General features: G+C 39.1%; 1 pseudogene; it reads left to right on the forward strand.

Moving 5' to 3' along the window:
• Positions 1 to 2,145: 2,145 nt before the first annotated feature.
• On the forward strand, positions 2,146 to 3,464 carry LOC109393135 (histone H3.3-like; annotated as a pseudogene).
• Positions 3,465 to 9,524: the final 6,060 nt, after the last annotated feature.

Consider the following 9,524-nt stretch of genomic DNA (forward strand, 5'->3'; position numbering starts at 1 on the left):
CTTTTTAATGTTAACTGAGTCTCAGGAGGGTAAATGATTTGAGGCTAGAATTTATCTGATCCCAATTCAGTACTTTCCTTAAACCACAGCAATTAAATGTTGGTCTTATGTATAAACTACTTCTTTTAACTTAGATTTAACCTTAATCTCATCTGTATTTTGAAAGCTTAGGCAGTATTTGTTGACATTTCTAAGGTGACCCTTCAAAACCTGTGTTTTAAAAATATTATTTAAAATTGCTAATTAGTTTTTGAGCCATTAATAATAGTATTAATAGTTATAGAGTATTATTAGTACTTAGAATCCGGAGTGGTTTGGTTATAGTTCTAAGAATGGTGTCCTCCGTGAAAATTAGGGAAATGGGCTCAAGGTACTTTGTTAACATGTGCGTCCTCTCAGGTGTCACATAACATTTATTTAGTCCTGTTGCCACCTCTTTTGTGACTGGAAGACTTAATTTGGTTAGTAAAGGATTCTTTCTGATAAGACTTAGGATGGAGCTAATATATTTTATTAGTTTTTATTAGGAATATTTTCAAAGTTGAATGTGTTACTCATTTAGAAGTAGAATCATTGGTATTTTGAGTAATTTAAAATGTAAAATTGAGGTCGGCCGAGTGGCTCAGTTGGTTAAGAGCTCGCTCAAGAGTGTGAGCTCTAAGCAGCAGCATCACCGGTTTGATTTGCGGCCCGAGCTGAGCTGCCAATAGGTGACAGGATGGCTCAGCTAAAAAAATAAATAAATAAAATGTAAAATTTATATAACATTAGTATTGACACCAAAATAGGAGTTGGGCACCTGAAATATAATTTAAGTTATGCCTCAAAATGATTTTGAACATAAATAAGTTTTCTCCTCCTAAGATATGAATAAATCTGTCTTGCCTACCTGATAGAACTGCTACGTGATCAGATGGAATAAAGAATAAGAAAACTTTGGAATTTGGAAAGTGTAAAAGGACTATATAGTAAAGGCAGACATGGTACTGGAGCATGTGAAGAAATATTTTGATGGGTATTTTTTAAATATTCTGGTCAGTGGTTAACAAGGTCATCTTTAGACCCTATATCATGAATCACCTTGACAGTGTCAGGTCAGTACCCAGAGGGATGGCCACCTCCTGTGACTTGAGTTTAAATTGGTGAGGTACAGTTGTGAAACCTTATAGGAATTAGGCAGGGGCTTTGGTGGGTTATCTCTAGTTATCCAGTGTTTTATCCTTAATGAAATTTCAAAATGTAGGTGGTTTTCTCTCTCAAGGATTGAGTACCTGGAAATTGGTATTTGGCATCAGGATGATTAAGCACATGAGTGATAGAAAATGAGACTAGCCAGACGGCTGAAAAAAATTATGGGATTTTACAGTTAATAGATTAACTTTTGATCTTTACAACAACCCCTCCTCCCACCCCACCCCCAAAATAGGCAGGAAGGACCTGTCTATTATAAATATTTCATCAAATGGAAAATGAGTCTCTGAGAAAATAAGGAAGTGAAAGGGTCTAAGGTTGCATAGCTAACGGGTGTCAGAGATGGACTTGAATCCAGGTTTTTTTCCCTTGTAATTTTCCATAATCAATTCCAATTGAAATAGTTTTGAATTCAAATTGTAGATGTAATAATGGTCAGTGTTTTCATCAGGCCTTCGATTGGAATTGTTGCCTTTGGATGCCTTGTCCTTTCATCCTGTTCGCACTGAATGTTTAATTTAGAGGACTGCAATAATGAGCCAACTCTCTTTTGAAAGATCATGTAGTGTATTAGTAATATCTTATTGTGGCCTGTCACTACCTAGTAGTTTTTAAAGATAACCCATATCCTTTCTGTACCACACTTACCAAGTTGAGAGAGGGAACATTTACCTTTTGGCAGAGCTAACAATTGTACTATTCTCAGTCTGCCCACACATATGATGCTGGGAAATTACACTCAAGTTTTCTAGCTACCTTAGGGCTTCTCTTGTACTCCACCTCTAAATCTTGACAATTCTCAACCTGTGGGTCGCGACCCCTTTGGGGGTCAAACGACCCTTTCACGGGTCGCTGGGTACTCGTATGTGGGCGTATCTGCATGTGGGCCTGGAGACGGATAGAGGAGTGGTGTCTCGGTTCCTACGACCATCGAAAATATGTGTTTTCCGATGGTCTTAGGCGACCCCTGTGAAAGGTTGAGAACCGCTGGTCTAGACTCTGCCCTGGGTCCAGTTCTTGCTCTGTCCATACATTCTTTTTAGTAATCTCCTCCAGTTAGCTTGCTTGAAAAAAAGGAAAAAGCTCCACATGTATCGTTTCATTCTCTAGTCTCAGTTTTAGCCTCTCCCTGAAATCTCACGCTCCTATATCTAACAACTCCATCACCTACCTCCCTGATGTCTAATGATATAATAAAATTGATGAAAGCAGAAGCCTTGATTATCCTCAAACCTGAGCTTTCTGGCAATCTTCCCCATCTTAGCAAAATCCCCCACCTCAATTGCTGAAGCCAACATCGTGAGAGCTCTTCTTGAACCATCTTCTCCCAGTATTTGTTCCATTGGCAAGCCCTGTCAACTCCCCCAAAGCATACCCCATGGAGTTGATACCACTGCTTGCCTACTCAGCATCCATTCCCTCCTTCCTCTTTTCTAACAAATACCCATTTTTCCCATCAGGTATCCATCCTTTCACATAGGCCATGTGACTCAGGTAAGCCAACCACATTCCCAGTTTAGGGTGTGCTCTGCTTGCTCTTTAAACAACCATAACTCTATATCCAGTGCAAATGAATGGGTGAGGAATGGACAGACTTAAAAAATGTGGGTCAGAATTGTGTTCGCAGCTGCCGCTGTGCCTTCGTCGGCCTCTAATGCCAGCGCCGCCTCTAGCTCCCGGAGCTCCAGCCAAAGAAGGGTAAGTAAGGAGGTTTCTAGACCATGGCTCATACAAAGCCGACTGCCCGCAAATCGACTGGTGGTAAAGCAGCCGGCTACAAAAGATGCTTGCAAGAGTGCGCCCTCTATGGAGGGGTGAAGAAACTTCATCGTTACAGTCCTGGTACTGTGGCACCCTGTGAAATCGGATGTTAACAGAAGTCCACTGAACTTCTGATTGACAACTTCCCTTCCAGCATCTCGTGCGAGAAATTGCTCAGGACTTCAAAACAGATCTGCGCTTCCACAGTGCAGCTATTGGTGCTTTGCAGGAGGCAAGTGAGGCCTGTCTGGCTAGCCTTTTTGAAGACACCAACCTGTGGGCTATCCATGCCAAACATGTAACAATTATGCCAGAAGACATCCAGCTAACATACTACATACATGGAGTACATGCTGAAGAATCCACTAGGATGGGAAACATTTCATTCTTTAAAAAAAAAAAATTCTTCCTGTAATGGTAGTTGTGAATGTTACTCTCCCCCTCGCCCCATGAATTAAAAGGTACCTACCATGTTTCTCCGAAAATAAGACCAGGTCTTATATTAATTTTTGCTCCAACAATCTATATTTATTTATGTACAGAAATCTACATTTATTCAAACAGTCATGTCTGGCTGATGATCTTAACTGGGACTTAGTTTGGGGCAGGGCTTATATTACGAGCATCCTGAAAAATCATGCTAGTGCTTATTTTCCAGTTAGGTCATATTTTCAGGGAAACTTGGTGAGTATATGAGTACAAGTGGAAAAAGGGGACAAAAATCAGGTATTGGCATTTTTTTTGTTTTTATTTGCGTGGATGTAAAGCATTAATGCAAGTCAAAATGTTTCAGTGAACAAATTTCAGCAGTTTAACTTTGTAACGATTATAAATAAACCTGTTAAATTATTCTGGACAATGCCAGCATTTGGATTTTAAAACAAATTTCCTATTGATGGCAACTAAATGGTGTTTGTAGCATTTTTATCATACAGTAGATTCCATCCATTTGCTATACTTTTCTGAGTTGTCCTACATGCAAGTACATGTTTTTAATGTCTTCTGTGCTGTTCCTGTAAGTTTACGATTAAAATACATTAAACTGTATTTAAAAAGTGGGTCAGTGAAACACTGGACTAGGGATATATGGCAAAGAGGTTATTCTGACTCTTGAAATAGCCACATAAAGCGAGCCTCTCTGGATATGAATAAGGGAGTGTCTAGTCTTAATCGCTAGTGGCAGCCATCTAACAACCATTTCAGTTTGAGGGTTAAGATGCTTAGGAAGTCTGGAAGAACGTGATTCTTTGATGACATCATGGAGCCCGCTCTAGTAGTATAAGCCTACAGATTTCCTTATTTAAGACATCGTAAGTTGGGTATTTGTTTACTTGCACCCAGAAACATCTTAACTGATACATCCAGAATCTATCTCCTACTTACAGTACCTGAGTCTAAAATACCACCATCATTCCCTAGGATCTACCGCAGTGATCACCTAACTGGTCTCCCTACATCTACTTTTTCTGCCCTACCATCTTTTCTGGAAAAAAAAACAAGGATCTTGTTAAAATTTAGAATCATGTCACCTCTTAAAATGCCACCAGGGGCTTCTTAAAGCAGCATAAAATCTGAACTGCTTATGAGGCCCAACATGACCTGGCTTCTCTGTCTGTCTCACATCACTTATTTTCAATAATGTCATATTTTGTCACTTCAGAAGAGTAAATCAAAGACAAATTGCCTAAGCAGAAAGTGATTAATTACACTCATGCTTGAACATGTCAGGCTTTTGCACCAGTGTTCCCTGGAATGTCTACCCTCCTCTTCCTCACAAGTCAGGCTTTCCCTCATCACTCGGTCTAAGGTATCCACCCAGTTAATCCACAACATTTTACCTTCTAACAAATGCTCCGCAGTAATACTTGTTTTCATTAATACAGTGTTGCAAACAGTCACCCTCCCCTCCCCCATCTATCAGAAACTAATCGTGAACGATGGCCAGAATATTGATTTGGTTTTGCTCTCTGTATAGTTGCCTTGGGGATTGATGGACTGTCAAAAAGGTAAATGTAAGGATAAAATTCACTTTACAGTCGCTATAGTTTGAACTCAATCGTCAAGTGGAATTGCTATATTGTTACCCTGGCTTTCCTTTTGCCCCATATCTGTCATGGAATTGAATGCAGTTTATACTCCTACCTCTGTTACCCTTTGGCTAGAGCCTATCGTCAGGAAGTAGTAGGACAATATCAGTGAAGACAACAAGGTAGGATGACATCTTAGAGTAAGATGACTGATAAGAGATAGTCTTGCAGCTTTTTCCCAATGAAGGTAATAGAGTTATGGGAAAGACCATTAGCTAACATTCCAGTGATGCACAGAACGTTTAAATTGCAAGATTGTTGTCTTCACCTGGGTCAGCACACTTTTATTTACAATGTAATATTGTTTTTCTTTTTGGTTATTGTTTTTGTTTAGTTTGTTTTGTTATTGGTCTCCTGTTTTTGATTGTGAATTCTTTGAAGGTAAAGCCCCTATTGTAGTAATCTTTATACCTCTTAGTTTAGGTCCCCTCAGAAGCAGACCTAGAGATGAGGATTTGAGTGCGAGTAGTTTATTACCGATGTGATAGGGGAGTGAGGAAGTGAGGCAAGAAACATAGCTAATAAAGAGTATCTATCTAGCAAATGGCCACTGTGGGTCATTAGACCTTAGTTCTACCTGGGAACTCGGGGAGGCCATATAAAACATACCTCAGTTAACTGAACCAAGGGTCTGTGGCCAGGGTTTCCAGTCATTGGCGGAGGGTTAGTCTGAGAGAGGGAAATTGTTAATTCCCCAGTAACATCTGGGCCGGCTCATGTGCGTGCAGAGTAGATTCTGACTGCCAGAGAAAGCCTTCAAGCTGTTGGCAGTTGGAAGAGAGGCTGTCCTGCCTGGAAATGGTAAGTGATGAAGGGATAGGGGCAGGGCACCAATAACATCTGCACATCCTTAGGCTATACTTAGTATGTCTTAAATATTTAGAATAAAGTGAATCTTGAAACCACTGATCAGGAGATCAGAAGAAGGGTTGGCAGAATCAGCATAGCCTAGGAAGTTGAAACATTTTTAAACCATGAGATGCATTGCCTTCCTTCTTGGTTAGAAGGCACAAATCCATATAATGAGCCATGTCATGTATTATAATTGATTGTACCTAGACAATTCAAACCTTGTATCCTGCCAAGAGAGGTCAGTAGGATCACCAGTGACTATGAAATGTACTTTTTTATTGTTGCCTACAGTGAAATGTCTTGCAAAAAATTCATCATAACATTCATCAAAATATGGCATCATTGAAGTTCAGTAACTATTCAATAAATTGATCACATGAATCTTGTTTAAATGTTCAAGAATTAATCTCTTATTTAAGATAAAATGGTGTGTTTAACCTACATTAGTGTTAGTAAGTAAATAAAGATGACTTTAATAAGGATGTTTGATTTTTGTGAACCTCGTACTCAAAGATTCATGGTTGGCATTTTATGGGTAGAAGAAACCTATGGTCCAAGATAATAGGATGTATTTTAATGATTTTTATGATGATATTTTCAAGTAGAGGAATGGACTGAACACTGATTTTATGAGAAGGGCAATTGCTTCTCTTTGCTAAGCCTCAGGTTACTATTATTAACCACAAAGATGACAATTTGTTTTTATGTCATTTAATATGTTTTCAGTAGCTTCCCCTTTGGTGATTATAAAAAGAGCATTTGCTAAATTACTTTGGCTTTGGAAATATGCATCTTTCCTCTGAAACCAGACTGTAGGAAAAAAATTATATAGGAGAAAAATATCTTTCTAAAATTTATCAGAATTATAAGCAAAATTTTAAATGATATTATTTATACCAGGGGTGCCAAAAAAAGTACACAAGTGGACACTTTGGTCAGCATTGCTCAAGCAGTAGTTTGCTGTAATCGGAAGTGTCTGGACGCTGATGGTAACCACTCTGAGCACCTCTTGCAATTACAGAAATCAAATGTGACTTGTATTCATCTTTTGTTATTGGTATATTTTGGTATTACAATTTTAATAGTTTTTTCCTTAAACTGTGTATACACTCTTTTGGCACATTTTTTTGGGTACACTATGTTGGAGAAGTTTCTTCATATTTTACAATTTAGCTGTTAAGTCTAGAAAAAACATTTTGGAAGCTAAATTTTTACTGTTTGATACAAGTCTTAGACTATATTACTAGTGGTCAGTAGTAGGGGGGATTAGTTGCTGTTAGATTTTATTTTGTTTTCAAGTTAAAATTAATTGATAGACTAACAAATTGTCTAAGTCTTTTTAATGCCTTTGAAAGAGCATATATATTCTTCCTACACGATGGAACTTTTTTTTTTCCTTAATTTTTCCTATCTGAATGAAATGGGTAATCTCATTTTAGAACTGCCACAAGGTACAGAAAAGCCTAAGGATATTCAGTCAGGAATTAGATGAGTGATTTCAAACGGTGTTCCCAGGAGCCTGTGGGAGATGGTGTAAGGATGGGGCTCCACACATCCCTCTTTGTTTCAGTCGCAGTTTTTTGACCTGTTTTTGTTTTAGACATTGGGATTCAATGTAAGATTTCATTTGAAAAACGGATGCCGCTACCTTTCTTTTAAAGTTTGATAGCAGTGATCTAGAATATCTACAATATTGGCAATTTCTCCTAAATACTACCAAGTAAGTTAGGTTTTACTTTCTGTCCAGATTCAGGGTAGAGCCACTTCATACTGTGAAAATTATAAACATTTTTTTCTAAGTTAACTGAGTCTCTGTCATCTCTATATTTGATGTTAGACTTACAGAATTGGACAGATTCTTAAAGAGCATCTGCCTCTACTACTACGTTTTACAGATGAAATAAACCCAAAGCAGTTGTGATCTGTCCCCAAGGTCACACTGGGCAGAGGTATTTTAGAAAAGGTTCTATTCCAGCACTCCTTTCACTGCATTGAACTTTCTCTTTTAGGGGTTCTACTTCGTCAATCTTGAATAAGAGATATTTGTTAAATATTAGAAAATACAAATGACGTAAAGGAAAGGATGAGAACAAATAACATTGTGGAAAAAAATTCATCCATTCAAAAGATATTTATTGAGCCAGGTACCATGTACCAGGCACTGTTATTTACCGAAACTAGGCTGTTAGCCTACATACGAAAAGTCCCCCTTTGCTCTATGTGGTGTTAATGTAAGTTGAGTAGATGGCTCCCGGCTTTTAGGTGAAAACAGTTTCTGTTTTAAAAGCAGAGTGGGCACTGGCTTTGTCTTGGCTCTCCAGGATCCACTGCTTCTTATGTTGATAACAACCCCCAGAGTTCCTTCTAGGTAATCAAAACCACCACCTCCTCACTCCAACCTCACCACCACCTCCCCGTACCTTCATTTTCCTGCAGTCTTCTTAGGGCCAAAAGGGTGAAGGCATATGGCCAATTCTAGGCCAATTCAACTTTTTCCTGGGACCTTATTCCTCAAGCAGAGAGATACAAAGATGGGAAAAGTGTCAGAATTCCTTCAGTCCTAACCACCGAATAGTCCCTGCTTCCAAGACCCTCTCCCCACCTGAGCATCTTGGAATCTGTCGTTTTCAGACCTGGCATTTCAGCCTTGTCTTTGAGTCTCAAAACTCACTTCTATCCACTAAATTCCCTTTTTGCTTAAGTAAATCAAAGTTGCTTTTTGTTGCTTCCGACCACTTAACCCCAACTGAGATCTCTGTTTGTCAAAGACTCTGCAATTCTTTATTGGACATGACAACACAAACAGAGAGAACAGAACCCATGAAAGTTGAGGCCCTTTGTCTCAAACTCCCAAACCTGAGTCACTGTACCGAGAAATGATGTGCCTAACCCCCCAATGAAATTTTTGGCTCTTCATTACCTTAACAAGCTTGGTATCAGGAGACCGGATATGCAATATAATAGAGAATTCCCTTCTCTCGCTTATCTTCTCCCTTCCCATTTAGAGGTTACTCGCACTGGGCCTCTTGGGCGTGAAGCACTGTCACCCTTTTCCCAGTCGTCATTCTGATCTGCTAAAGTACCATTGTGCCGGCCCTCTGCTAAGTACTGTTGACCTTGTTCGCTTGCTTTTAGTGATTCCCTTCAGTGATTGATGGAACGACTGGACCGTAATGAAAACAGAGCTGATTCACTTCATCTTAGGAGGATTGAAGCCTGGAAACAAATTAATTTTCTTTTATTGAGGAGGGGAGATAGGAACGAAAGATTTTGATCAGTGTCTTGAAGTAACGTGAAAGGGGAACTGGAGGACTTAATACGGTAAAAGGAAACTTTGTAAAGCAAAGGAAGGTAACTGTTAAATTCCTAATGGAAGGAGTGGTGATGCTCTAATTTCATTTTTAACGAATGCCATTCACATGCTACGCATGGTATATATGCTAGTCCACAGACCCGCCAAATAAGTCTGTGGTCTAAATTGGGAGAAAAAGACATGTGGGAAATGTAAAACAGTTGTGGGAAAATTGAAGAAATTAGAATAGAGCTTTGGCCAGCATAATTTCCTTCCTTCCTCCCTTCCTTCCTTCCTTCCTTCCTTCCTTCCTTCCTTCCTTCCTTCCTTCCTTCCTTCCT

This window comes from Hipposideros armiger, unplaced genomic scaffold (assembly GCF_001890085.2).
Source record: "Hipposideros armiger isolate ML-2016 unplaced genomic scaffold, ASM189008v1 scaffold_365, whole genome shotgun sequence".
NCBI classification, from domain to species: domain Eukaryota; kingdom Metazoa; phylum Chordata; class Mammalia; order Chiroptera; family Hipposideridae; genus Hipposideros; species Hipposideros armiger.